Genomic DNA, 8,566 nt, shown 5'->3' with positions numbered 1-8,566 from the left:
GGGACGGCGCTCGGCGCCTCCGCAGCGGGTCTCGAACCAGCCGCCCTCAACTCCCGCTCCCCCTCGCTGCGGCCGCCCGGCTCCCGGGGGCGGCTGGCCGGGCCCGGCTTGACCCCTGGTGAACGGCCGCCGCCGGTTCCCACCCCTCCCCTCCCAGCCTCCCTTCCCGGCTCACCCCGCCCCCTCCCCCCTCCCCGAGCCTGACAGCTTGCGAGCCGCGGAGCAGGGCTCAGCCATGGGAAGAGGAGGCGGTCTGGGGAGCAGCGGCGGCGGCGGCGGCAGCGGAGACTGCTGCAGCGGCGGCGGCGGCGGCGGCGGCTGCTGAGCCGAGGCGGCGGCGGGGACCCAGGGGGCCGCAGGGCCCCGCGCCCTGGGCCCCAGCGCGGACGCGAACCGCGCTCTCTCTCCCGAGGCTCGGCTCGCAGGTACTGGAAGGGAGGTCCGGGATCGGGCTGTTACTTTTCCACTGTTCTGTCGGGGGGCCTGGGAGTGGAGCCTGGGACGCCAGTTGTTTATGAAAACTGGGGAATCTGTCTTACGTATTTACACTGATAATTTTTGTCCTGGTGACTTGGGGATTGGCGGTGCGCCCCTCCTCCTCGCCAAGAAGTTGTTTTCAGCTGGTGGGTAGTTGTAACCCGATCCACGCTCTGGACGTGTGTATGTGTGTGTGTGTAAGTTAGTGGGGGGCATCATGGAGTTAGGGGTGACAGGCGAACCGCCCCACGCTGGCGCCTGCATCCACCCGTGTTTGCGGTGCCTGGAGGGGCTTCCTCCGAATCCAGTTTTGTTCAAGTCTTAGAAGTTTTGCGAGCGTTTCTGTTTGACACCATCAGTCAGCGAGGCTGGGGCAGGAACTGCAGAGACTCAGCTGCTGAGCGAGGAGAGGTCCCAGGCTGCGCAGGGAGAGGGCAAAAGAGAGGAGGTGGTCCGGCTGTGCGCCTCTACCCCTCGCGCTCTTCCCCAAAGCGCACCACCCTTTGTGCGTTTGTGCAGGCTGCAGCCGGGACATTGGCACCGACGGAGCTGGGGCTAGAGTCACGGCCAGCAGTCCGCATGAGCTGAGGTGGGTGGAGATCGTGGCGAGCCGAGCTCCTCCAGTCCTGGACACACTTGTGGTTATGAAATCGACCAGGCTCAAAGTTTTGACAGAACTGCTCGAGGCAAGAGAGCCGCGGGTGAGTGGGATAGTGTCGGATCTGGGGTGAAGAGTCTGGCGGTGCTCAGTGGGAGGGTGCTGAGCAGGGTCACCGACTTGCGGGTGCACAGGGAACTCTATTTGGGGGTGAGTGCTTTGTATATAACCCGGAGCAGGAGGGTACGCCTGTTGGGGCCGCGCTGCGGGAGTCGGTGGCCGGTTGCGGGGTCTGAGTGCTGAATGGGTGTACGTGCGCGCTGTGTGTGTGCGCCCATGTGTGCTCCTGGGGGTGGGGGGCGTGTCGGAGCCTGAGCCAGTAGGGTGTGCGGGGGAGTTGGGGGGAGGAGGCCGGAGAGGTGCTGCCCCTCTGTTTGTGCCGCCAGAAGACCTTGGAAGGGACAGGGAAAGGTAACGGGAAGCCAGAGGGTTGGGAAGTCGCAGGAGTTGCTGAACGGGATTTAAGTACCACAGACTTTAAAATACTAATCCCTTAGCCATCCAAGGGCTGGTGGTAGAGGTTTCTGGAGCTCTTAGGAGACCTGCACAGGAGGACTGAGGGTCTAGGAGATGTGTGAATGTGTGGGTCCAGAAGCCCGGAGACGCGGACGCAGTTTGGATCGGTGGATCTGAGATTCCCAGGGTGCTGTAGTCAGTCTCTGCGGAGTTTAGACTCCGTGGTGTGTGTGCCTGGGAAGGCACTCACCTTTCCTCACCGTGGCAGTTCTGTGCCCTGAGCAGTTGTTGTCATCTTGGAAGTCCTCTTCTCTGGGGATTCCAGGGTATATAGACTTTGCAGGTAACTAGTATTGAAACATTTCTAGAAATTAAAATGCTGGATAGAAACGAAATAAAATTTAGTGGACGAGAGTTGTTGGTTCCATCTTTTCTGTGACTGAGGATTGTTTGCTTCTGAGAAAAGCAAAGATCAGTGTTGCCAGATTAGATTTCAGGGAGTCTGGGTCATTGATGGTTTCCCTTCAGATGGACTTTAGATGGAGCTGGAAGGATGTGTTTTAAGCCAGAGACCATTGAAAACCTTTGTTTGTGGCTTAAGTATGTCCCATCTCTCATCTTCTTCCTCCCTCTTGTAATCTTCTTGCTTTACATGAGTCTAAGGAAAGTTGGTGAGTCAACATTCAGTTTTTCTTTTGGAGTAAATATATCACAGTGAAATTATAGTTTAAATCTCCTGAACAGCATGGAAAACCAGCACTTCATGGGCAGACGTGTGAAATGAAAATCTATAAATGCATTGACAAAGTGACGACACCAGTGCATTTCTTTTTTCAAACTGAGCATAACTTTGCCTGCCAAATATTTGTTCTAGGCAGAGTTTGGGGCTATGCTTTTGATTGTTAGTTTTTAAACAGCAGACTCCACATCATAAACTTTTTAAATGGATTCTATTATTAGATGCCTTCTCTGTGCTATCTCTGGTGCCTGTGTTAACAGATGTTTATAGTGCTTAGTAACCTATGGAATTGTCATATTGAGTATCTTGTTAGCTCAAGACATGTTTATAGCATAATGTAATAAATGAACCCTCATTGCAGTCTGCTTCTGCCAAGCATATGAAGCACCCCAACATGGAAACAAATCTTAAAGTTGGTCCAACTTGGCAAACCTTTTGGGCTATCTGCTAGTAAGCGTTGTTAATATAAAGATAGATCTGAGTGATACACTAAGAATAAGGCACAGCATAATGGTTCGCTTAGAAAAAAGGCATGGGTTGTATTTTTTAAATCTACTAACCTTATGCTTATGGTCATTCCACTGGTAAACTGCACAATTCCAGAGTTTTGGTTTACTTTCAGAGAATATATTTTTAAAAAGTGTGTCAATAATGAAAATAATTTCTATTTTGTGTGTGTGTTCACATATGTCCATACAAATCACCTCTTTTTCTTTTTGAAAAAGAAAACCCTATAAACTGTGGTAGTGACTTAAATAATATGAGTATTCAAATCACCTAATCATTTTCTGAATCTTGAGTTGATAAGAATCAAAGTGTTCTAAGGATAGAGTCATACCTTTGCTAGCTGGGTAAACAAGGCAATACAGGATGTCTTTTTGGTAAAGTGATATTTTTTAAAACTTGGGACAGTATAAAGTAAAGAATATACTCAATAACATGGTTGATTAGTGTGACCACTGACTTAGAGAGAACTCCCTACCAGGGGCAAGAACCACCACTTCAGAGCCATCCCTATTAGTGGACCAGCTGAGCTCTTCTTGGAAATAATCAGATGAAAATCTTGCTTCCTCACTAGCCAGTCTTTTCTAGGAGAGATTCATGACTAGAAAGTTCTGCCTGTACTGAATCAACATTTTCTTCTGCTTACTGGCCTAAACTGGAACCACATGCTGCTGCTGCTGCTGCTAAGTCGCTTCAGTCGTGTCCGGCTCTGTGCGACCCCAGAGACGGCAGCCCACCAGGCTCCCCCATCCCTGGGATTCTCCAGGCAAGAACACTGGAGTGGGTTGCCATTTCCTTCTCCAATGCATGAAAGTGAAAAGTGAAAGTGGAGTCGCTCAGTTGTGTCCGACTCCTAGCGACCCCATGGACTGCAGCCTACCAAGCTCCTCCGCCCATGGGATTTTCCAGGCAAGAGTACTGGAGTGGGGTGCCATTGCCTTCTCCGCTGGAACCACATACAGTGAATCTAATCTCCCATCCCTTTAAGTGTTGTATGGAGAACAAATAGCCTGCTCCTTCTTCCTGAATTCTTTTTTGCCTGTTCTCGGAGTTGTTCCTCACCCACTGTGGAGTGCCACACATTTCTGCCCTGACCAATATGTCCTTGAGTCCACATTCTCACCATCTTTCCTAAGGTATATCATCCAAAACATAGATGTGAAATGCTGAGTCCTGGACGTTCTACATCTATTCATTTCAGTTCAGTTCAGTTGCTCAGTTGTGTCCGACTCTTTGCGACGCCATGAATCGCAGCACGCCAGGCCTCCCTGTCCATCACCAACTCCCGGAGTTTACCCAAACTCATGTCCATCAAGTCGGTAATGCCATCCAGCCATCTCATCCTCTGTCGTCCCCTTCTCCTCCTGCCCCTAATCCCTCCCCGCATCAGAGTCTTTTCCAATGAGTCAACTCTTCGCATGAGGTGGCCAAAGTATTGGAGTTTCAGCCATAGCACCAGTCCTTCCAATTAAGTCAGCTTAATATTCATGAGCTCTTTTAGCCATTTCATTACACTGTTCACTAATTTCAAACCTGTAAACAACTCATTTCTTCTCAGATTATTAATCATCCACAGTCAAAACATTATGATATAATGGTTTCAAGACTTTATTTCATGCCTGAACTCCCAATGAGTCTGTGGAAAATATAATACTGTGTAGGTGAATAGAATTCTACATGCAGTGAAGACAGCTCTCTCATTTCTTACTATCAAGGAATACCAAGCCCTGAATAGCAGATGTAGAATATTCTGAAAATGAGCAAATTGCAGCTGCGCGTTACAGACAGGTAGAGATGATGTTGTGAGATTCTTTTCACAAGTGTGAGTTGGTACTTGCAGTCAGCATTTACTGAAGGCTTGTTCTGTCCAAGTCCTAGACACTATACTATCTGGCCCTAAATGAAGTGAAAGTACATCAGACAGAGACACTTCCTCAGGCAAATGGGGTTGAAGATGTACATATAGGACATGAACTGAGTCAACAACCTTGTCTTCCTCTGGAGATAAATGCTTGCTGATGCCACAGGGAAGTCTTGAGCAGTTATATCTCAGTATTCAGGGAGCTCCCTGATACTCCTCACTTACCAAGTCCTCACCTTGGAGGGAGGAAGCAAAGCTGGTGCATACAGGGGAGAGGGCGTGGTGCAAAGGCAACAGCTTTGGGACCCATCTGAGCCCAGTTTGAGTCTGAACTTTACTACCAACATGCAAATTAACTCCACTGAGAATGAATTTTCTCCTCTGTGAATATTTTGTGCCTACTGCCAGTGAGTATTTTCTCCTCTGTGAGTATTTTGTGCCAGGACGGAGGTGTTTCCACATGTAGCATTTACGACCTGGACTTGGTATTAAACACCTATCTGTTATGATTGATTTCTCTTTTGTGTATCCGGCTGAGGCTTCCCGACTAAATTATGAGTTTCCTCTGCCACCGGCTGAGAATCTGCCCCAGCCGAGACTCTTCTGTCTTCCTGCAGAAAGTGTTTATGCTTGATGATGATGACCGTGTTGTTTATATCAGCAAGTCTGGATGTGAAAGAAATGACCATTTCTTCTTGGTAAAGAGAGAAAACTAACCTATGATAAAGACTGACTTCTGGGCCTATCAGAAGATCCTGCTGCTGCTGCTGCTAAGTCGCTTCAGTCGTGTCCAACTCTATGCAACCCCATAGACGGCAACCTACCAGGCTCCCATCCCTGGGATTCTCCAGGCAAGAACATTGGAGTCAGAGGATCCTACTTGTGCACAAACTTCAGTCAAGACAAGGGGCCAGTGCGAGTCTTGTGCTCTTAGATGCAATTGTCCATGCTGTCCCCTTCGTGTGTGTGTGTGTGTGTCTATTTGCAGTAATAGTCCTCACCCATCCCCCTTGCATTAAGGTCTCCATTCATATTACATTTTCTTCCTTGCTTTATTCTTTCCTCATTTAAAGGGAGGAAATAGTCAATGATAAAGTGCATTTTTTAAAGTTCAAAAATCTATTTCATTGTATTGACCTATGTGGGAAAAGAAGCTGAAAAAGATATATGTATATACATATATATGTATGTATATATATATCTGAACCACTTTGCTGTACACTTGAAACTAACACAATATTGTAAATCAGCTATACATCAATAAAAAATTTTTTTTAATCTATTTCACTACTCCCTACCTCTTATTCACCCTCCTCCCTCAAATATATCAGATCTATTGATAAATACTTGAATATATAATTTCTAAACCAAAGTTCTGCTTTGATATTAGAAACCTGCCAGTTAGGATGACATAATGTGACATAAAGTAGGTGTCAGGAAACCTGGATCTCCTCACCTCTGCTTCCAATAGGCTTTGTAATTCTTGCAGACTAGTTAACTTTCTTGAGCTTCATATTTCTCACAAGTTAATAACAAATAAACAGCAAAAAGAGAGGAATTATCAAGATGATCTCCTAGGATTTTTTGCAGAGCTATATTTGTATCCATTAAATTATTGAATTTCTCTCTCAGATCTTTTTGGGCTTTGCTTGAACATCTGTAGGAACACCTATTTCACTCATTTTCAGTCTCGTGGTCTACTCTTTACATATCTGTCTTCCTTTCTAGGCTGTGGGATTCTCAAGAACACAAAATAAATGTGATTCATTTTTTTTATTGTTTCACTCCGCTGAATGCTGTAGACACAGCCATGTGGAAAGAGTGTTATTTGACTTAATGTGGGCTACCTTGGACAGTTGAGCTATAATTTATACCATTTATTTAACAGTGTGCAACAATTTTGGATATAAGCATCAAGAAATACTGTTTAATGATTCTCTTTCCTTACCGTTAATTTTTAAAAATCAGTTATGTAAAACAGATAAAAATGTAATCACAACCATGCTTCCAGCTCCCATTTCTAAACAATACCAGCTCCTCACAGTCTAATGCAGGAGGTCTTCCTGAAGTAGTTTCTTTTCTTTTGTTGTTGTTTTTATTTTGAGCGAAACAAATTTCCATGAAGAGTACCAGACTCTTAAAAGAAGGATGACAGAGAGGGTCATTGCTTAGTCTCAACTTCCTTTTTGGGTGTTTCTTACTACCTTTTAATATAGGCGAATGAACCCTTAGGTCAGGTCCCCATTTCACTGAGTAATGATTCATAGGAAGGCGATGATTTCGTCAAATTGTTTGGCTGTGTGTTTTTAATTAGCCTCTCACCTTCAAATACTCTGTTCCCAAATCAGTAGATAATTTCTTCTACAGAGTCCTTAAAACTTCCAGATGTGTTTACTGCTCTGATTAGGGCTTGCATCTTTTGTTATTGACTAGACTTCAGTCAGTTTTCTTTAGAAGAATGTCATTATAATCCCAATGAAATAGACTTCTTAGATTGTGAATTTGTTTAAATATAAACAAGTCTATCCCCTTCTGGCTGGGCTTCTCAGTGGAAAATGTATCCTAAGGAAAATGCTCACTTCATGGAGATTTGGCACCAGTGGTAGAAAGTACCCCATAAATCCCTCAGTCAGCATTAGAACCAAAAGGGCTTGCAAATTGAACAGGTGCTTTGATGTATTGGTCTATGGTGGACAGCCTGCTATGCTAGACATTTGCTGTAATAACTCCTTGATTATATCTTCAGTTGTTTACAAAATAAAACATTTAAAGTAATATATAATTAAAAACCTTAAGAGAGGTATCCTTTAGTATAGGGCTTCCCTGGTGGCTCAGATGGTAAAGAATCCGCCTGCAATGCTGGAGACCCAGGTTCAATCCCTGGGTTAGGACGATCTCCTGGAGAAGGGAATGACAACCAACTCCAGTATTCTTATCTGGAGAATCCTATGGATAGAGGGATCTGGCAGGCTACAGTCCATGGGCTCACAAAGAGTCGAAAACAAATGAGTAACTAACACTTGTTAATGTATTAGACATATGATAAAGTCATTGGTGCATAGAAAAACTCATTTTTTTTCTTAAAAATATCCTTTATCAAAGCATCACATTATATCCACCTTTTTTTTTTTTTAAATCTTTGAGTGGTCATGTCAAAAAAGTAGAGTGAGATCATTACAAAACAGAATCTTACAAAGTTTTCTTCTCCTGCTCATTAAACTAGAAGGTGCTACTGTGATGCAGAAAATACATCATCTCAAGTTTGAGGATGGCTGATGAGTCCTCAGTTAGACTTCCAGTTATGATTGCTGTCATTCAGCTTTGTCCTTGGTCAGGATGATGGCATATGATCCCACTTCACCCTATCAGTGGCTTCTTTGGACATCTTCAAGCTATGTTATTGTTACCCGGGAGAAACCTCAATTTGATAAAGCAAAGTAAAGAAGAGCCTGGAAAAGCATAAGTGAATGAGAAATTGTGAAAAGATTCCTGAAGACAAACTCTCTACAATGGTTTCTTCCCATAAAGGGAGAAGATACCAGGATCCCTGCCAAGATGGTGATGACAGAAAAGACACCAGTTTTATACCGAACAAGTCAGAAAGACTAAAGAAAGAGCAGCAGAATAAAGAGGAAGGATGTCTTTTTATCAGCAGTCAATGCAGCACAATATTTCCAATAGGGACATGTCCAGAACAATCTTTGTTTGTCATAGAATAAACATTCAATACTGATATGTTACTAATGATATTGTTGTTTTTGTTCAGTCACTAAGTCATGTCTGGCTTTTCGCGACCCCATGGACTGCAGTATGCGAGGCTTCACTGTCCTTTACTATTTCCCAGAGTTTGCTTAAACTCATGTCAGTTGGT

The 8,566-nt window shown here is 44.9% G+C and overlaps 1 protein-coding gene across 2 annotated transcripts in view; it reads left to right on the top strand.

The window, feature by feature from the left end:
• Positions 1-202: 202 nt before the first annotated feature.
• GHR (growth hormone receptor) overlaps positions 203-8,566 on the top strand; it is a 310,378-nt gene continuing 302,014 nt past the window's right edge. Inside the window, exons 1-2 of one of the 2 annotated variants that reach the window (XM_027520485.1) lie at positions 318-425; positions 997-1,178. The gene's annotated coding sequence lies outside the window, so the exon portion shown is untranslated. Of the gene's footprint in view, positions 426-996; positions 1,179-8,566 lie in introns of both variants that reach the window. The other variant, XM_027520486.1, reaches the window with a different exon arrangement.

The sequence above is a fragment of the Bos indicus x Bos taurus genome, chromosome 20 (genome assembly GCF_003369695.1).
Source record: "Bos indicus x Bos taurus breed Angus x Brahman F1 hybrid chromosome 20, Bos_hybrid_MaternalHap_v2.0, whole genome shotgun sequence".
Classification (NCBI taxonomy): Eukaryota; Metazoa; Chordata; class Mammalia; order Artiodactyla; family Bovidae; genus Bos; species Bos indicus x Bos taurus.
This window is presented reverse-complemented; position numbering and strand designations above follow the sequence as displayed.